Here is a 21,233-nt window from a genome sequence, read left to right as displayed (position 1 = left end):
CCTTGTTAGCTGCCATTTTCCTTCTCTTTTCCTCTTTATAGCTACATGTCTTAAAGAGTTTTCTGTATTTCCCCACTCAGCTTTATCGTTCATATTCACATTTTGCCCCACTGGATTTGATTCCCTGCACTCCCCTGAATCAGGGTTCCCCAAGATCACTAAAGGCCTCCTTTGGTATGAAGCCCAATGAACACATTTTCTATCTTTACCTTATTGACCTCTGCCCAATATATTATCACTAAAGTCTACTTCTTTCTTTCCATGGTTTTCTTTTGTGGCTTCCATAAAGCCTTCTTCCTTTTCCTCACCCTTGTTGGAGTAGGAAGTTTACTGTACTTGTTCTTGTAAAAATCTACGAGTACATTTAGTTTATAATCATCTATGGACATGAACATATATTTTCTCCATTAGACGATGATATACTGAAGACAGAAACTGTGTCATTTAAGTTTTTGAATCCTTAGCATCTAGGACAGTGCCTTCATCAATAAACGTTGCTTTCTAGAACATTAAATGAAAAAGAAAATGTTCTTCTCTAACTTTAGTTTTAACACTAACTGTGACAGAAACTGCTTGTTGCCTCTAATATCCTTTCTCCTTCTTTTTCTTTCTAATGGAAACTTAACTGTGTTCAGCTGTAAAATTACATTTCCCAGCCTCTCTGGTGTGGCCATATGATGAGGTTCAGGGTAATGGGAGGAAAACAGGAAGTACCTCCAGATGACAATTTAGAAAGGTGGGGCTCCTCTTCTCTCCTTATTGTTTCTTCTCCTGTGAAGTGAATGGTTACAGCTCTATCAGCCCTCTTATGACCTCGAGAACAGAAGGCAGAACAGAAAGAAATGAGTCTAGGTCTGTGTGAGATCTTGGTAGGGTTCAATGGTTTGAATGTTTGTACCCTCTCAAACTCACGTTAAATTTTAATTTTCATTGTAACAGTAGTAAAAGGTGGGACCTTTAAGAGATACTTAGACCATCAGGGCTCTGCCCTCACGAATAGATTAATGCTGTTATCTATCTCAGAAGTGGGTTCCAAAAGGATAAGCTTGGCTCTCTATTCTCAATCTCTTTCTCTCTCTCTTCTCTTTTTTCCTTTCTCTTTCTCTCTTTCTTTCTCTCTCCCTCTCTCCTGCCCTTTCTCTCTCCCTTCCTCTCATCCTACCTTTTGCCCTTCCTCCCTAGGATGATGTAGCCAGAAGCCCCTTGCAAGATGCCAGCCCCTCAGCCTTGCTCTTTGCAGCCAGCAGAACCGTGACCCAATACATTTTTGTTCGTTTTAAATTACTCCATCTGTTCCATTCTGCTACAACAGCACAAAATGGGCTAAGATATAGGGTTATTACATAAGACCTGTAAAAAATACCTCTCTAGTTTTAAAATCTAAGATAATATGCCAGGTACTATGGCACATTCCTGTAATCCCAGCTACTCAGGAAGCTGGGGCAGGAGGGTCACTTGAACCCAGGAGTTTGAGGCTGCAGTGAGCTATGATTGCTCCACTGCACTCCAGCCTGGGGAGCAGAGAGAGGCCCTGTCTCCTAAAAAAAAAGAAAAAGTAAGATAATAGACATTTAAACTGTTTAAGTCACTCTAAGTAAATCTCTATTACTAACAGCTAAACTTAATTCTAACATATACACATCCTGAAATACAAATTCTTAACATAAATTAGCACACCTGAGGGCTAGAGAGTCAAGCCTTTGTTTTCTAATTCACTTTCACCCTAGGGGTAGATTTAGGTAAAACACAGAAGCTGGATGACCGGTAACATGTTGCTGTACACAGCTTCATGGGTTTGTCCAGAGCAGTGAGCTCTTGTAGGGAAAAAGTGGGAGTTTAGCAGACTAAGACGTGGTTGTTATTTTGGAGCCAATTTTTGAGAGTAAAGTGGCTTGATTAAATCTACATTGGATTATTCAGGAAGTGATTGGATTAAACAGGCCAGTTAATTCAGCCAAATGGCTATCTTCTTTTAAATAAATCTGCAACTGAATCTTTTGCAAGTTGATCATTCGAAGACCAAATGAAATTTGTTCACAAAATAGTGCAGTCCAACAGCATGTACATGCTCTTTTAAAATATAAGATAATATGCCAAGTACTATGGCAACATTCCGGTAATCCCAGTTTACAGGTTCAAGAGGATTGCTTGAACCTGGGAGTTTGAGGCTGCGGTGAGCTATGATTGTTTCACTGCACTCTAGCCTGGGGTGTACAAGAGCGTGTCACTGGGGTCTAGGAAGTGCATTAGTTCTAATTAAGGAGCTCACAGTAATATCTGGAGCAAGTACATATATCTAGAAGGGCTGGACCACAACAGGTAGAGAGGCAGTCTGGGTAGTGACTAATTTTTCAATGTCTTAGAAAAGCCTGCCTTGATTTATCCTTAACAGCATTCAAAATATTTTTGCAACTATAATTTTAAAATATGTTTTGAAATAATTTGAATACCTGAATGTATGTGAAAGAGTCCAGACTCATGTATTTACACAGCAAAGTTTGATAAGGCAGAGTTTTTCCCATATAGGCATGCAATTGATTTAACTATAAGCTTGACCCATGGAATTCTCTTGTAAACTGACAGCCATGAGAAAACCCACTCTGGCTGTGGAGCCCTCCTCCTGGAAATAGAGCAGCGCTTCTTGCCCTTTCTCACAGTCCTCTTGGCTGCAGGGAAACAAGAATGCTCTTTGTCAAGGCATACCCAGGAGGAGGATTTTAAAACTCAATTTTCTCATGGTGTATTCAAATAAAAAGGAATGAAGATAATTTAATTTGAAATATGTCCAAGTGTTTCTTGTATCATCCCTGTGCTGTGGCATGTTTCTAAAGCAAACAAGATAGTAAGAAATCAAATATGAAGACATTCAGCAGAGGGTTTCATGTCCTAAAAATGGGCATTTATAGAGCTTACCATAGCTTATCTGTTATCTCTTCTGAAATAAAATGCTTCATGCCTTGGTTTTTTGACAAAGACACACAAGCAGAGATGACTACCAGATCATATTCATAACCTCAACCTATCTCAACGTATCACGTAGCATTTCTCCAGTAGTCCTGCTACTTAGCTTCTTTCTAGACACGGTAAATAAATCATGAATTGAAGGAGATCTTAGCTGCAGAAAGAGGGTGGGTTACCATCCACACAGACTAAGCCTGCAGGACCCTGCAATGGAATCTGTAAAGTGAGGGTGTTCAGTGTCCTGAAGTCATCCCACCCAGGATACTTCATAGGAGGTGGTGCTTCCTCAGAACTGGCCCAGCGACTTACTGCTGCTCTTGGCTCTGACCCAATGTGGTACTCTAGCTGCAGGCAGCACATGGTAGGCACTCAGTGAAGCTGAATCATTGAAGATTATGTGAAGTTTCTAGTTTCAATTGGTTTTCAGTTAAGGCTTTATTAGTAGATTATCTGTATAAAATCCTTTTTGTTTATTTTTCACTTCAACCCATATAGTCACCAGTTAAAAGTCTCTACAACCAGTATTGGTCTAATGCTAGTTACTGTACACTATTTTTAAAGGAACACATGAAGTGTTGTACATTTTCCTAAATGTAACTTCCGCACTATTCACATATTAATAAGGCTAAAATAGCAGGCTATGTATTCAGACTACCTAAGATCTAATCCTACATCTGTTATTAATTGTAACAATTAGTATAATGTAAAGCTGATGAGAGAACTTTCTGATAAGGGAAAGTTATTTTGTCTAACTGTGCTTCTTTCCTCAATTGTAATAAACAGGAATAAAAATTACAATACCTACTGACAGATAGAAAGCACTCAGTAGATGCGATTATATGTAGTAGAAGCTATCAAATATGCAGGATTGAAATTTAACACACATGTAAAAAAAATTCCATTGTTAACAATCAATGTGAATGATTTTTGGGCTTTGGAGTAAAGTAATTTGGCTTGATACAAAGATATTACGGTCATAATTATTAAGTAGTAGAATGGACTAGAAAAAATTTTTTAACTTCTATGCAGAAATTTACACATAAAAAGGACTGTTGACCCTCAAAGCTGTCCACTTATCAGATATTCCTGTAGGTTTATTCAAATTCTACTATTGTTGCTGAAAATGATTTTGGTTGTTCTGTTTAGGAAAGGCCATCAGAGACAATTTATAGGCTATGGGCAAAAATTAATCAAATCCATTTTTGTTTCCCATCACATCTGACATTGATTTGTGACTATTCTCCTAAATCATATTTAGCTTTAAAAAATTGTTAACAGTAATAGAAATCTGGAGAATAAATAACTGACCTTGAAAGCAATCATATTTAGCGTTAAACAGAATTGTTAACACTAATAGAAGTCCAAAGAATAAATAGATGACCCTGAAAGCAATCATTTTTAGCCCTAAACAGACCTGCTAACACTATTAAAGTCCAAAGAATGAATAACTGGCCCTGGAAGAAATGAACACATTTATTCCTCACTCACTCATTCATACATATTTATTTCAATGCACTACTAAGGTTGATTTTATGATAGCAAGCTCACTGGTTTAAGTCAATTATTTCTTCCAGTGATTGTTTCAGTGATTTTGCATATATGTTCCTGCATATGTTTAATTAAATAAAAGCAATCCAATTTAGTTTATAGATACACCTCTGACTTTGAAAGGATCCACAACGATGCCACTGCAGAGTGTCACAGGAAAATTGTGGTAAACATACTTTGTTTTTAGTAAAAGTGATGCCCTTGATGTTGGTGAAGTAGACAAATAAGTTTGTTATCACAGTGAAATGTTTTCGATCCCTGTGGTATTAGTTCCCAGGACTGCCGTGACAAAGGATCACAAACTGGGTATCTTAAACCAACAGAAATTTATTGTCTCACAGTTCTGGAAGCAAGAAGCCCAACATCAAGGTGTTGGCAGGGTCTTGCTTTGCTTCCTCTGAAGGCTCTGGGGAAGGAGGCTTCCTTAGGCTTCCTTACCTCTTCATGCCTTCTGGTGGCTTCTACCAATTCTTATTATTTCTTGGCATGGAGATGCATTACTCCAATCTCTGCCTCCACTTCTGTAGCACTCTACCTGTACCTCTGTGTACATTTCCCTTTTCTTCTCATAAGGACACCGAGTCATATTCAATTAAGGTCTCACCCTACTCTAGTATGACCTCACCTTACCTTCATTTCATCTGCAAAGACCCTATTTCCAATTAAAGTCACATTCACAGGTACCAGGGGTGAAGATTTCAACATAAATTTTTGGGCAATGCAATTCAACTCAACACTTTATGAGTCAAATTACTCAGGCTATAGGCTCCAGTTATTCAATCAAAACTAATATAGATGTTGCTGTGAAGGTAGGTGTTGTTAAAGCCTATGACAGTTTGGTTTGTGTAAGAAAGATTATCCTAGATAATCTGGGTTGGCCTGATTCAAGTAATTGAGCAGAACTTGGGCTTCCTTGAGGAAGACATTCTACTTGTGGACAGCAGTGTCAGCCCCTGCTCGAGAGTTTCTGACTGCCCTTCCTGAAGGCCTGCTGTACAGATTTCAGACTTTTGTAGCCAGCTGCCACAATCACGTAAGCCAATTCTTTGCAATAAATCAATATATATCCATATATATTTACATTATTTCTAAATATATATTTCATTAAAAATATATAATGTGAATTTATTATATATTCATATTAACTATGTATATTGATTACAAGTTCTGTTTCTCTGGTGGAACCCTAAATGATACAATACTTAAAGCAGTAATACACTTCTTGACATCAAGATTTTCTCATTTAGAAATCATTTGCTGACACCTGCACTATTGCTTCCAGCATGATCTAGGGCCTATGTACATGAGCTCTGGAGCTAGGCAACCTGGGCTCAAAGCCTGGCTCCACTGCTTACTGTTTCTGTCACCTTACTCAACGTAACATAACTTCTCATTGCCTCAGTTTCTATATCTGTATGAGGGTGCGTAATAATATTTTACAGAGCAAATAAAACTCATTAATACAGCAATTAATGCCTGTTAATACTTATTATAGAACCAATAGCATGTTGCAGCCAACTCATTTCATTAAAAATGAAATGGCTCCGGAAAGCCAGTTGTGATCACCCCTTCTCAACACTACATTGAGCTTTCAAGAACTTTGGTAGCCTGAACATGGCTATGGTGGGGATATTTACACTACGGAAATTGGCAAGCACTGAAAGTCAGGGCTTCTTCTTTTTTTCTTTTTCCAACTCTATTGCCAGCATAACATTGTTTATACTAGTGTCTGATACAAAGTTAGCTCTCTGTAAATGGTAGTGATTATAATAGGTAAATTGCAATAGGAAAAAAATAAGTGAGTAAGATTCATTCCTATCTTCAAAAAGAGTGAATAGTCCTAGTCTATACGGCCCCTTTGTACAATATAGAAAAAGGGATCCTTCCTTCAAGACATTTCACTAATATATGATAGAAAATCATATTAATTAAATCTATATTATGAATGGTGGCACTTAGAGTTATGTAATGCGTAACCCAGACAACTAACTATACCTAGTATTCCTACAAGAAGCTACACCCACAATGACTATTTCATTTTCCATTCTGTTTTAAAGGTAATTTTTTCCACTCAGTAACTATGGGAGTTGTTCCCCTATTTTCATTTAATCCTCAAATATAATGTCACTCTTATGAATAAATTGCTTGAAAATGTATTTCTTATAAAATAAAATAGTTTTGAATCCAGGACATTTTGAAACATCTTTGCAGTGGTAAAAAGGGATGTCAGCAAGAGGATATGAAAGAGAAATAAACAGTCACTGGAAACACACGCTGAAGGGAAGGTGGGGATTGGGGCACATATTTATAAAATCGCTTCAGCAAAATTGGATAATGCACAAGAACAGCAAAACGAAAACAAAAACAAAAACAAAAACAAAAAACTGACAACAATGAGGAATTCAACAGTGAAGGGCTAGTGGAATGTTTTGAGAATAATTCTTCCTTGCTGATGCCCCCCAGTTTGTAACTGCCCAGCAGTTCACCCTCCAATCTGAGTCAGGCCAGCTGCAGAGGCTGCAAAGTTACTAAGGCCCTCGATGACCATCCTGGACAGGCACTGTGAACACAGCCTCCCTGGTACATTCTTAGCGCACTCACAGAAACTGCTGCTTCCCAAGTCTTTCAGATGTGAAATGAAACCCCAAGGGCTGCATTAGCAAGGGGCAAAAACACATGCAACCAAAGCCAGCAGTAACTGCGAAACATCCCGGATTCCCATGAGAAACTCTCTGGATCTAGTTCCTCTACGTCACATGAGTGTGCAAACAGGAGACTACAAGAGTTTAAAAATACTGGGACTGCTGGAGATTTCCCTGGCCATATATAGTTAATTTGTTTCACAGTAAGTTCAAAAGAGACAAAGGGAGAGTGAGGGAGAGAAAGAAGGCAACGGGCAATCGGCTTGAGTGAGTTGGGAACCTGAACACAATACTGTGCCACCTTCCATCCCCCATCCCCCCACCCTGCCCCCAGCCCAATGCCTGCCGGCCTGCACTCCCACCCCCGCACTCCCACCCCCAGCCCCGAAGGCTGTCTTGAGCTTGTTTTCTCTCAAGGAAGCTGCAGCCGAGGTACTCCTCCGCCATCCCTGGACATCTGCTTGGCTTGTCTATTTTCTGCTACAGGCAGAGGACAGGAAGGAAGAGTTTGTTTCCTGTAAATAGAGGGAGAGAAAATTACAGCTATTATTGTTTTGACAACGGAAGCCCTCCCTGAAACTTGTACCACGGTTCTTTCCTGACAGGCAGCAGGTCTGAGTTGCCGACTCTCGACAGAAATTCCTCCCAAGGGGTCCCCGAGGAAAGCTGAAAGCCTTGATGGCTTTGCATTAGATGTCTAATGGCATAAGATGTAATTCTGGGCAATCTTGATATTGGGCTGTGGAAATGGAATGCAGCCTGTGTTTTGATGAATGTTTTGATACGAGCCTCTCCTACCCCAAGTGAGCATGCTGGATCCTGACCCTTAAGCACACACGCAGGTTTATGCAAACACACACCCAGGATGGAAAATGCCTTGGTACGGCAAATTATTTAAGCTTATCTTTTCAAATTCTCCCCCGTTCCCTGCTCTCCCAAACTTTATTTCTTTTGAAGATTCCTTGACTGTTTAAACTGAATAGAGATACACACATATTCAATGCAAAGCTACAAAATGACCCCTATATACTGGGTGTCCTACCTTCTTCTACTTTCAACATTTGATGTGTTCACACATTGTTGGAAATGTATTTGACCATGATCCTCAGATATAAATTTGTTATTTTTATATGTTTTAATTCATCTTTTACCTGATTGGTATTGGATACCTAAAAAGAAAGGAGGCAAGGAGCTAACTACCACTATTGGGTTGGGAAACAGGAAAATCTATTAATCCTGTGCCCACTTACTAAGGAGAATGAGGTTTGTTACTCCAAGGGATGATTATCTCCTACTGGTAGGACAAACAAACTTAATTTTGATGATTGAAACAGAATTCGTTTATATGTATGTGTGTGTGTGTGTGTGCATATATATATATATATATATATATATATATATATATTTTTTTTTTTTTTTTTTTTTTTTGAGACAGAATTTCACTCTTGTTGCCCAGGCTGGAGTGCAGTGGCACAATCTTGGCTCACCACAATCTCTGCCTCCCAGGTTTCTCCTGCCTCAGCCTTTCAAGTAGCTGGGATTACAGGCATGCGCCACCATGCCCCTCTAATTTTGTGTTTTTAGTAGAGATGGAGTTTCTCCACGTGGGTAAGGCTGGTCTTGAACTCCTGATTTGGGTGATGCGCCCACTTCAGCCTCCCAAACTGCTGGGATTATAGGTGTGAGCCACCACACCTGGCTTTTATCAAATATATTAAGAAGGGGTTGTTTAGATTTCTTTGATGAATTTGCAACAATAATAGAACTCCTGAAGTAGGATTAAGTTCACGAGATTATTTATATTATTGGCTAACTGGACGCGCCAGCCTTTGGTTGTCCTGATTCACTGGCTGCTCCTTTGTAGGATTGTTTGCTGGTACCTCGTCCTCTGCTCTATCTCCAGATGATAGAATGTCCTGAAACTCAATGCTCGTCCCTCGTCACTGTTCCATCTCAGCCAATGGCTTCAGTATCTATATGGTTTCCCCGTTTGTGACTCCAGGCTTCACCTAACTCCTGAATTCCAGGTTCTCAGAAGCTATAGTGTATCTGACATATCCTCTTGGCTGTCTAATAGACATCTCAAACTTCACATGCCTAAAACCAGACTCGTGTATCCCCATCCTCAAAGCTGCATGCCACCTCAATAATTGCTACCACCATTCACCTAGATGCACAATCAGGACATCATCCCTAATTATTCTTTTCCCCTTATCCTCCATCCAATCTACCAGCAATTTTTCTTAACTCTACTGCCAATCTACATCCCCCATTTGTCTATCTTTCTCTAACCCCACAGCTACTATCGTAATCTAAGCCCCCATTCTCTTTCACCTGGACTACTGCAGTAGCCTCCATCTGATAGCTCCACTTAAATGCTTACAGACAAAATCCTTCTACACACAGCAGCTAGAGTGAGCTTTTGAAAATGTAAATGGGGTCATGGCATTTCCTTACTTAAAGCCCTTCAATGACTTCCCATCAAACCTCAGAAGAAAATCCAAACACCTCACCTTGACCTAGCCTTGCCCCTGATTATGTCTTCTATACAATCTAATCCCCTTTACTCACATGCTTCATCCATTTTTCTCTTCCTCAGGGAATCTCTCTCTCCCTAGAACCTCTGCTGAGAATGCTCTTCCCATAGAATTGTATGTCCTTGGCTCCTTTTGATACTCAAGTCTGAGATTAGATCTCATCTTCTAAGAGAAGCCTAATGCTTTTCTCAATTCTATTTCTACCATTGAACTTATCACTACTTGGTGATTTCTTATTTATTTACTTGTTTGTTATCATCTCCTTGCAACTGTATCATAAGCTTATGTGAGCAGAGACCTTGTCTTCATGTCCAGTGTTGCAGCCTAAGTGCCTAGAAGAGCCCCCCGCAGGCAGTGATGCCCAATAACTGTTAAATAAATGACAGAACCAATAAACATCCTACCAGGACCCCTGATCTGTTCTGGGATACCTGGAAAGACTTTCCTAAAGAAGTGTCTGAGTGGAATTCTGAATGATGTATGGTAATCAATGGGAAGAATTCAGGGAGGAAAACAGGAGAGAAAAGTGTTCTAGAAAGAAGAAACAATAGGTGCAAAACCTTGGAGTTCAAAGGAGAAACGTGCATTGGTTACACCTTCATGGTAAGAAGGTACCATGTTTGGAGTGCAAGGAGGATAGAAGTGTCAGCTGAAACTTAGAGAAGTATTCCGGAATTCTAGGCCAAGTTAAGGATTTCGGGCTTTACTTTGGGGGCTTTGGAAAACCATTGCTCCTTTGCACAGGCAGGTGGCGTACTATTTGCTCTCTAAAAATATACCTTTGGCTGCCTTGTGAAAAAGAGGCTGAGGTGGAAATCAATGTGGCTGTTATTCTTCCTGCCATCAGATGGCTGCTGCAGCGATCTAGAGGAAAGATCATAGTAATTTGGACTAAATTAGTGGTGAAGGGGATGAAGAAATTGAAACAGATTCCAGAGACATTTAGCAGGTAAAATAAAATAATGGTGTTTAATTAGATAAAAGTAGAATGATGAAGATGGAAAGAGATGGAGATGCTAAGCTTGAAGCACAGGTTTTCAACATGGATGGAGGGGGGCACCATTCCTGGAGCCAGAGAACATGAAAGAGACTTGGAATGACAAAAAGCATCACCAGGTTGGTTTTCTGTATGTTTGGTTTGACTGTCTTTAAGGTAGCCAATTGGAGATGTAGAGGCAAACAGTTTGATTCATCAGTAGAAGCTCAAAGAAAAAGTATGGTGGGAAGGAGCTATAAATTCAGGAACATGATATATAGCCTATGAACACTTTGATAGCAAAACCAAATTTGCATTATTTATATTTTCTATAAAGTTCAACACACAAATATAAGCTACCATAACCACTGCAAATAGTAAGTATGTATGAAAGCAAATGATGCAGATCATTTTAAAGAAGGAAAATAAATATTCATTGGGAAAGTATCTTATTTAAAACATAGTTTTTAAAAAGTGAATGATAGGAAGATCATATATTTAAAAATTTTATTTTTATTTTTATTTTTTGAGAGTCTCACTCTGTTGCCCAAGCAGGAGTGTAGTGGTATAATCTTGGCTCACTGCAAGCTCCACCTTCTGGGTTCAAATGATTCTCAGACCTCAGCCTCCCTAGTAGCTAGGACCACAGGCACATACCACCACACCCAACTAACTTTTCGTATTTTTAGTAGAGACAGGGGTTCATCACATTGACCAGGCTGGTCTCGAACTCCTGACCGCAAGTGATTCACTTGCCTAGGTCTCTCAAAGTGCTGGGACTACAAGCATGAGCCACCATGCACAGTCTGTTTTAAATTTTCTGTGAACATTTTTTTCTGCCAACATTTGAAATTGGTTTAAAAAATGCCATGTTAAAAATTTCCCTAAAGCCAGGTGTGGGGGCTCATGCCTGTAATCCCAGCATTTTGGGAGGCTGAGGTGGGCAGATCACTCGAGGTCAGGAGTTCAAGACCAGCCTGTCCAACATGGTGAAACTCTATCTCCCCTAAAAGTACAAATATGAGTGGGGCACAATGGTGCATGCCTGTCATCTCACCTACTTAGGAGGCTGAGGCAAGAGAATCACTTGAACCCAAGAGGTGGAAGTTGCAGTGAGCTGAGATTGCGCCACTGAACTCCAGCCTGGGCAACACAGCAAGACTCCTTCTTAAAAAAAAAAAAAAATTTCCCCCAAGGACTACTTTATTCGTGAGAAAGTTTACTAGAGTATCAAAATTAGCTTAGTAATGAGAAAAATATATGCTAAATAAAAACATTGGCTATAATCTATCACAACTGTCTCTGGGTTGAAGAATCATAATGAAAGAGTATGTTTTCCTTACTTCCAAAGAAGTGCACAAAGTAGTAACTGGCCACCTTGCAATTCTGACTAATCCTCCATGTTACTCAAAACACATCAATTGATTACAGTAGGAGAATAAGAGTACATGAGCTTATTGTGCTTGAATTTGAATTGAGACAGAACCTGAGTGAGAGTTTCATGGACGTGAGCTACTCTATTATTTTCCTAGGATTGCCACACAAAATACCACAAACTGGGTGGCTTAAAATATCAGAAATGTATTCTCTCTCAGGTCTGGAGTGTAGAAGATCAATATCAAGGTGATGGCAGGGCTACACTTCCCCCAAATCCTCCAAGGGAAGATCATTCCTTACCTCTTATACCCCCAGGCGTTCCTTGGCTTGTGGCAGTATAACTGCAGTCTGTATGTGTCATCATATGGCCATCTTCCCTCTGTGTCTTTGTGTTGTCAGATGGCATTTTCCTCCCTATGTTTCTGTTTTCTCTTTTTTTATAAGGATGCCCGTCATATTGGATTAAGGCCCACCCTAACCAAGTATGACCTGATCTTAATTTATTACATCTGCAAATTCTCTGTTTCCAAACAAATTCACATTCACAGACATCAGGGTTTAAAACTTCAATATTTCTTTGGGTGGGTGGCAAAAATTCAACCTATAACATGAACCACGGATGCTAATGGAAATATGTGTGTGAAGTTACAAGAGTGGTCTGAGTGTTTGAATGTGCGTGAGTTTTTGTGTGAGTGTATGTGCACACAGCAAAGAATTATAACTAAGTAACCAATTCGTTGATCTTTAATCTGCTTCCAGGTTCTTGCTTTCAGTGGTTGCTTGGCTAGCTTTTATGCTGTCCCATGACTCCATTCACCATGAGTAATGGATCGTTTCCGGGCCTTCACTCCCACTTTTAATGAATACCAATGCTAATTAACTGACAGTAACATGTAGCTGCTCTTGGCTGCATGCATCTCTCACTGAGGTCATAATGGCTGTTGGTAATGTAATTTATTACTGTGTAAGGCACACTCTGGGACTCTCCATGTGTAAGACAATTTTTGTAAGTGCCAAAGCATTGCAAAGAAGGCCTTTCTTGGTAAGGTAATATGTTCCATAGCTTCTGGGCCTTGGCATAATGACACATCAAAGTCACTATGGTTCTACAGGAATCCTGTAAAGATTTCCAACCACAGTACCATCTGCTGGGAAGGACAGAAGACCAGTATGGACAAGGACAACTGTTTACATCCTGGAATCAGAAACAGCAACAGAACACTGTAAATTATCAGAACACCACATATCATTATTATTGTTGTTGTTTGCCTTAGAATTGTTTTGAGAGTGACAAAACTGCATCTCAAGGAAAAAACAACAACATCAAAGCAATATCAAGAATTTCTGTTTAGGGGAATAGCGGGCACCCAAGCCCTTATATGTCCTACAGCGAGGTCACTCGAGTCTGCTTGAGGACCCAACTCTGTACTCCCCGTGAACTCTACCAAATTAGCTTTACACGACGCAGCCATCTTGCTTCTCTAGAGGATCAAAGTAGCTGGACCCACGCCCAGTGTTCTGCTGATAACCAGTCACAGGATACGTTTGCACCCTGTTCTGCTCCTAGTACACCATGCTGCGGATTCCTCTGCATTTCCCAGTTTATATCCATGCAGGGACCTTGGGTTCACATATTTCCTTCTATTATCTGCACTAATCTGGTGACCCGAGATCATTTATGTACCCTACACTCTTGTTACAACGATCTGGAACTATGTAACTATTTTTTTCTCATGTATGGGGCTACTGTTCCCAACCAAGTCCTTTTATCCTTCCTGTAATAACTTTTGTAATAGTAACAGCACCTCCTTGTAACACTTAAAATGCTTGTCTCACAAGGGCAGCCTGACAAGGGAAAGTATGTCAATATAGTTTTTAAATGACAGCTGTATAGTGAAAAATCACGACTACCTAGTCAAAGTAGTAACTAACAATAACAGGGAGAAAGATATATCGCCACAAAAATAAAGAATTGGAGAGAATAATGTGAGTTAGACTGGATTTTAGCTGCTCAACAATGGGTGTCATTGGTTGATATGCCACACGTAGCACACCATATAAATACATAGTAAACGTGACCATAAAATATTGAAACTGACTTTTAAAAGATGCCAGAACTTAAACATCCTACTTATTTTCCTCAACTATGAAATCGTGTGGTTTTTTCAATGCTACTACATTTATCTAAAAGCCTTGTGAAACTCTCTTTTAGAAACATGGTTCAATTGAGTTTGTAAAAACCAAGAACAAAAAGCAAACTCATTACATCTTAAATTTGTGATCAAAGTGTTTAATCATCTTGATTATTCATCATATTCAGAAAGTTGGTTCCAAGTAACCTTGAAAAATCAAGACAGACCTTTTTGAGTGAACATTTACTATCACATTTTTAACTTTATCAGATATTCTTAATAACAAAAGTGATATATGCTCAGTACAAGTCAAATAAATGTATAAGGAAAAAATAATAACTCCTCTTTCTAATCTTACTCTACTGAGCTAATATAATATCCATTCTAAAGAATAATAAACAGCTATTTGTGTTAACCTGGAGGGATGTCAAGATATGTTTTAAATTAAAAAGGAAAATGATTTATAGTCAGCACTTCATATCTACAGGTTCCACATCTGAGGATTCAACCAACCACAAATTAAGAGTATTTAGAGAAAAAACCCAATAAACATGGCAATACCACAATAAAAATAATATAAATAAGAAAAGCAATATACTGCAACAACTATTTATAGCATTTACATTGTATTAGGGGTTATAAGTAAACTAGAGATGATTTAAAGTATATGGGAAGATGTGTATAGGTTATATGAAAATACTATGCCATTTTATATCAGGGACTTGAGCGTTGCAGATTTTGGTGTCCCATAAGTCCTGAAACCAATCCCCTGCAGATACCAAAGAACGACTATACACAGGATGACTCCATGTTTTTAAAAAATTGTATCTATACATGTATAGCTCTGTAGTATGGGTATAACAAAGTTTATTCAAACACTGTCCTGTAGATGGACAGTCAGGGTACTTGCAATTTATTGCCTCTACAAGAAATGCTGCCAGAGACTTCCTTAATCGTGAGCCCTTATGCCTAGGTGCCTTTATTTCTGTAGAAGAGATTCCCTGAGGTAGAACTACTGGGTCAAAATGTACATGTCATTATTCCTAGGAGAGGAAAAATGCATAGAATTAATACAGCATTACTGAAATTTAATTAATAGAAAAATGGAAAGCCCAACCTGTGTTTCTCTGTGCCCATGACCAGAGAATACCAGTCAGATAATTTAGTGTCTCCAACCATTCAGGAGAGAGATAATAGTCTGTGTACTTTACAAAATTAGAAAAGCCAATTTTCATTACTGGAGAAGGGTTCTAGTGAGCCTCATAAAGTATACACACTGAGTGCTTCCTCTCTGCCAGGGAAGTCATAAGCATAAGAGACACAGAAAAGGATAAACTGGTCCCTGGTCCCAAGGAGGTGAGAGTCTGATAGGGGAGACAGATCAGTAATCACATTTACAGTACACGGTGAGAAGAGCTATGACAGAGACATGCACAAGTTGAACTGGAAACCCAGACATGGGTCACCCACAGTTCTTAAGATTGTCTAAAACACATGCAGAGTCACCACACACAGCCAAGGAAGCACCTAAAGCTTAATATACAGTTGGCTAAAAAGCTCAGTGGTTAAGGCCTAAAATCAATGATTAAGTCAAATGGCCAGAGACAGGCCAATAAATGATCTAATAACAAGTTAAAGCTTTATAATGTTATATTTAAGTTCTTTATTTTGAGAGGCCTAAAGACAAACTTACGTATATTTATAGTGCAACTTTATAATTCTTATAATAGGGATAGAAACAAACCCAAATTTCCAACTTGTAAAATCAATTTATTAAATAAAATTATTTTTTGACCACTGGTATATCTACATCCATGTAATAATAAGACATTGTATAATGGGGTTTGACTATATTTCTACAATCTTAATAAACAAAAGTCATTGAAAATACAGCTCTTACTTTATGATTTGGTTTCTGTTGACAGGAGCGGGTTTCCACGTGACACAACAATTACTGTGTAGTTCAGCTTTAAAGATGAGCTATAAAAAGAATCCAGGGAATATATTTTTAAATTGATGATGGATGATGTGTTGGCTTCAAGAACATCTGCACAATCCACTTAAAAGGAAATGGTAAAATGATGTGGGTGTAAAGAAGCACTTCATAAAACATTTCCATCGATGCTAATTTTATTTTCTTTATTTACTTTTGGGAGACAGAGTCGCTCTGTTGCCAGGCTGGAGTGCAGTGGCACAGTAGCTGTTCACTGCAACCTCCACCTCCCGGGTTCAAGCGATTCTCCTGCCTCGGCCTCCTGTGTAGCTGGGACTACAGGTGTACCACCACATCCAGCTAATTTTTGTATTTTTAGAAGAAACGTGGTTTTACCATGTTAGCCAGGATGGTCTCAATCTCTTGACCTTATGATCCCCTCGCCTTGGCCTCCCAAAGTGCTGGCATTACACGTGTGAGCCACCACACCTGGCCCATCAATGCTTATTTTTAATCTAAAAATATATAGTCTATAAAAGCAAAATTTTTAACACTAGAGCTGGAAAAATCTGATTTTCTCAGTCCTCCTGCCTAGGCCCAACAGAGGAGAGGTATTTTCTGGTTTTGCATTTGTTTATATAACATAAATCATCTTAAATAGTTTGCTTAAGTAAAATATTTTATACTTAGCACCTTCCCACAAAGGAATTAAAAATAAGGTTTTTCCTCCCCCAAGGTCATTTTGCAAAAACTACAGTATATCATCCTGTAGCACTTACCTGCACACCACTCTCCCTTCCTTCTCTCCTTCCTTCCTTCCTTCTCTCCTTCCTTCAACAGTATTAACCAGTAACAATTGAATGCTTGTCATGGTGCTATCTACACAGATTCCAAAAGCAACCTAGTCCACTAAAGGGTTTTATAACACAGTGCAGTATTAGATTGTAAATATACACGATTACATTTAGAAGAGTTGAACACTTCTGGTTCAGTGTTGTTTAATAATTGCATCAATAATATGAATGATTGAATAGAAGTCCAGTTTCCTATGGACCAAAACTGTTCCTCTGCCTTTAATGATAAGTTCTGAATCCCAACGATCACAGTAAATTGGAAATGTAGTCAGATGAAAATAGATTAAAATCAATGAGAAAGACTCCCTGCTAATTTAGAAGTAGGAAAACTACACTATTCAAATGAAATTATCGAGACAAACTTTTTATGCAAAAGAATATCAGAAAAGTATCAATTGCAGTGAATACCAAACGATTATTATAGTCATGTGGACTAGTCACTTTTTCAGGGTGAGCCTCATAGTTTGTAGGAGCCCGGAGGTAGTTCTTCCTTGACAGTCACACGCAATATTACTAAAGCAGGCTAATCAGTTGGGATATACTAACTCAAAGAAATATGGATGAGCTTATAGAAGATTCACAGATACATCAATATTTGTAAAATAAATATTATTAAGTTTCTTAATAAGCAGCCCCTGAGTATATTCACAGCATGACTCCACAGCAGCCATTCTCTATCCCCACTGAGGATGGACGAGCAGGTAAAGGAAGCATACAAGGAATGAAAGCTGCCCTGTGGTTTGAGATCAAACCAATTCCTCATCTTTCTGAAATGTTCGCATAGTCCTTCCTAGAAATAGAAAGGAACAAAAATCAAAACACTGACTTTAAAGATAATTAATAAGCAAGCAGCTTGTCAGGAACTGTGAAAACATAGCCATATTTCTTCCGTCTTTTGATTAGAGAAAATGTATAGATATGGATTACTTATATATAACAGAGGCTTGTAATATATCTGAGGAAGAGCTTTATGTTTTATTCATTCTTTTGTTTTATAATCTTCCTTCCCTCACAATGGGTTTTAAACACTTTTCAGAAATTCTGGGTAGATGCTATTGAGAGAGGCATAGTTTTAAAATATTCTTGAGTCTTCTCATAGAAGATCAAATATGAGAACAAAAGCATAATCCCTTGGGTGACGTGTGCAGCAAACTAGGTAACAAGGTATCCCCTACATACCCCTATATACTGGGAGACAAAGCACACATAGCTGCAAGACTGATATGAGGTCATCCTCAGTGAAGGAAGACATAAGGTCAACAGGGCATCTGCATCCCTGAGAATAAGAGAACCCAATGAACTCTCCCTGGAGGCCCCATGCCAGCTGAGAGAGTGGCTCAGGTTACTTTCGTTTCACCAAAGCTCCCTTCCAAGACAAAATCCCACAATGAGGAGAAACTGCTAGGAAAGAATCCAAATTGTGCAGGATATGACAAAAGGAACAGAAGAAAGAGAAGGTTCAGATACGTGTTGTGAAAACAACAGAAAAGGGGACATTAGAGGCCTCAAACTAGAAAAGCTACCCTAACTACCATCCCACTGGAAATGATGGAAAACTTATTTTCCTTAAAAATTAGCATCCAAAAAATATGAGAGTTGAACTTATACAAAGATATTACATGAGACAGAGAGAGGCAAAACATCTACGCAAACAATTAAAATGAGTCAAAAGGCATACCTACAAAAGATAAAAATTGTAATATAATATTTAGCAGCCACTTAAATGAAACACAGGAAATGATAGAAGATAATAAAGCATAACAAATCAGAATTAAGAAAACCTAAAAATTGAGATAACTGGAGAAAATGAAAATTTGAGAAGAAAGGTGGCAGAATTTATAAAAGATTTTAAAATGAAGAATAATGTCATAATGTAAGACTAAACTAGAAGGGATACAAGAACAAGTAAATACAATCAGTAATACCTTTATGAATTAGATGACTCAACAAAATAGAAATTGAAGGGAACAACCTCAACCTGATTAAAGGCATCTACCAAGAACTCACAGCGAACCACACCTAATGGTGAAAGACTGAATGGTTTTCCTTAAAATAAGAAATAAGACAAGGATGTCTGTATGCTCTTACCACTTCTATTTAACATTGTACTGGAGGGTCTAGCTGGGCAATCAGGCAAGTGAATAGACTAAAACATATTCAGATTGGACATGAAAAAATAAAACTATCTCTATTTGAAGATGACATAATCTTGTATAAAGAAAATCTTAAGGAATCCCCCAAAAAAAGCATGATAGAACTAATATGTGAGCTCAGCAAAGCTGTATGATACCAATAAGTATACAAGAATCAATGATATTTCTATAGAGTTGCAATTAACAATGTAACAAAGCAATCTCATTTATAATACCATCAAAAGAACAAAATGCTCTCCATCAAAATCCAAATGAAATTTTTTACAGAAATAGAAAACAAATCCTAAAATTCATGTGGAAACACAAAGACCTTGGATAGGAACACAATCTTGAAAAAGATGAACAATGCTAGAGACATCACACTTTCTGATTTCAAAAATAAATTACAAAGCTACAGTGATTAAATCAGCATGGCATGTAGATCAATAGAACCAAATAGCCCAGAAATAAACCATGTATATGTAGTCAACTGGTCTTTGACAGAAGTACAAAGAATGTATAATAAGGAAAAGATAGTCTCTTCAACAAGTGGTGCTGGGAAAACTGAGTATCCACATTTAAAATAACAAAATTAGACCCTTATCTTACACCATACACAAAAATCAACTCAAAATGGATTAAAGACTTAAATATAAGACCAGGAAAGATAAAAATACTAGAACAAAGCATAAGAAAAGTTTCTTAACATTGGTCTTCACAATAATTTCCTGGATATGACACCAAAAGCACAGGCAACAAAAGCAAAAATAGATAAGCAGGACTACAGCAAAATTAAAAGCTTCAGCAGAGCAAAGGAAACAATCAACAGAATGTAAAGGGAATCTATAGAATAGAAGAAAATATTTGCAAATCATATATCTGATAAGGGGTTAACACCCTAAATATATAAGGTACTATTACAACACATTAGTAAAAAAAAAAAAAAAAAAAAAAAGTCAAATAATGTCTTTGATTTTTGGAAAAATGTCTACTAGATATTTTCCATTTGTATGTCTAAGGACATACAAATGGCCAACTGTACATGGAAAAATGCTTAATATCACTATCATCAAGGAAATGGAAGCCAAAACCACAATGAGATATCACCTCACACCTGTTAGGATGGCTATTATCCAAAAAACGCAAGACAACAGTGTTGGTGAGGATGTGGAGAGATTTAAACCCTGTGAACTATTGGTGGGAATGCGTAATAGCCACCATGGAAAACAGTATGACGGTTCCTCAATAATTTAAAAATAGAATTACCATATGATTCAACAATCCCACTTCTGGGTATACATCCAGAAGAAATGAAGTTCAGATCTTAAAGAGATATCTGCACTCCCGTGTTCACTTGCAACACTATTTGCAATATTAGATGTAGGATGTCGAAATAACCTCATGTCCACTGATGGATAAAAGGGTAGGAAAGTGTAGTAGATGCATGTAAAGGAATAATATTCAGCGTTAAAAAAGAAGGAAATGCTGAAATATGTGACAACATGGATAAACCTGGAAGACATTAAACTAAGTGAAGTAAGTCACAGAAGGACAAATACTGCATGACTTCACTTACATAAGGCATCTAAAATAATCAAACTCACAGAAGCAGAGAGTAGAACAGTGGTTGCCAGAGGCCGAGGAGAGAAAGTAATGGGGAGTTGCTAATCAATGGATATGGAGTTTCAGTTTTTCAAGATGAACAAGTTCTAGAGAGCTGCTGTGCAACACAGTGCCTATAGTTAATAATACCATGTTGTACACTTAGAAATCTAATAAAAGGGTAGATCTGGCAAGTGTTCTTATCACAATAAAAGAGAACTTTTTTAGGTTGTGATATCAGCAGATATTTTGGACTTGAGAATCTAATTTGAACTCATTAGACACTACTTTCCGTATTTTGCAAGAATGTTAATAAATAAATGTCTGCAAAAAATATATACTTTTCCTAATTTTGCCCACTTGCAAAGGTCTAAATTAAAAAAAAAAAAAACACTTAAACCAGTGTCAATAAGCTTTCTCAGAGTTTTAACTGAGATCTCTAAATACCACTCTCCACTGAAAATAACCTGTTCTTCTTGGAGAAATGGCCAATTCCAAGTCTGCAACAGAAAAGGTATGACAAGCCTGGAACACCTTGT

The 21,233-nt window shown here is 38.1% G+C and overlaps 1 long non-coding RNA gene across 1 annotated transcript in view; it reads right to left on the bottom strand.

Moving 5' to 3' along the window:
- Window positions 1-4,847: 4,847 nt before the first annotated feature.
- The window catches only part of LOC118152972 (uncharacterized), a 28,702-nt gene continuing 12,316 nt past the window's right edge, over window positions 4,848-21,233 (bottom strand). The window contains exons 2-3 of the long non-coding RNA XR_004742066.3: window positions 16,074-16,153; window positions 4,848-7,666 (exon numbers count right to left, since the gene is read on the bottom strand). This is a non-coding gene — a long non-coding RNA (uncharacterized LOC118152972). The remainder of the gene's footprint in view (window positions 7,667-16,073; window positions 16,154-21,233) is intronic.

Source organism: Callithrix jacchus, chromosome 4 (assembly GCF_049354715.1).
Source record: "Callithrix jacchus isolate 240 chromosome 4, calJac240_pri, whole genome shotgun sequence".
Taxonomy (NCBI): domain Eukaryota; kingdom Metazoa; phylum Chordata; class Mammalia; order Primates; family Cebidae; genus Callithrix; species Callithrix jacchus.
This window is presented reverse-complemented; position numbering and strand designations above follow the sequence as displayed.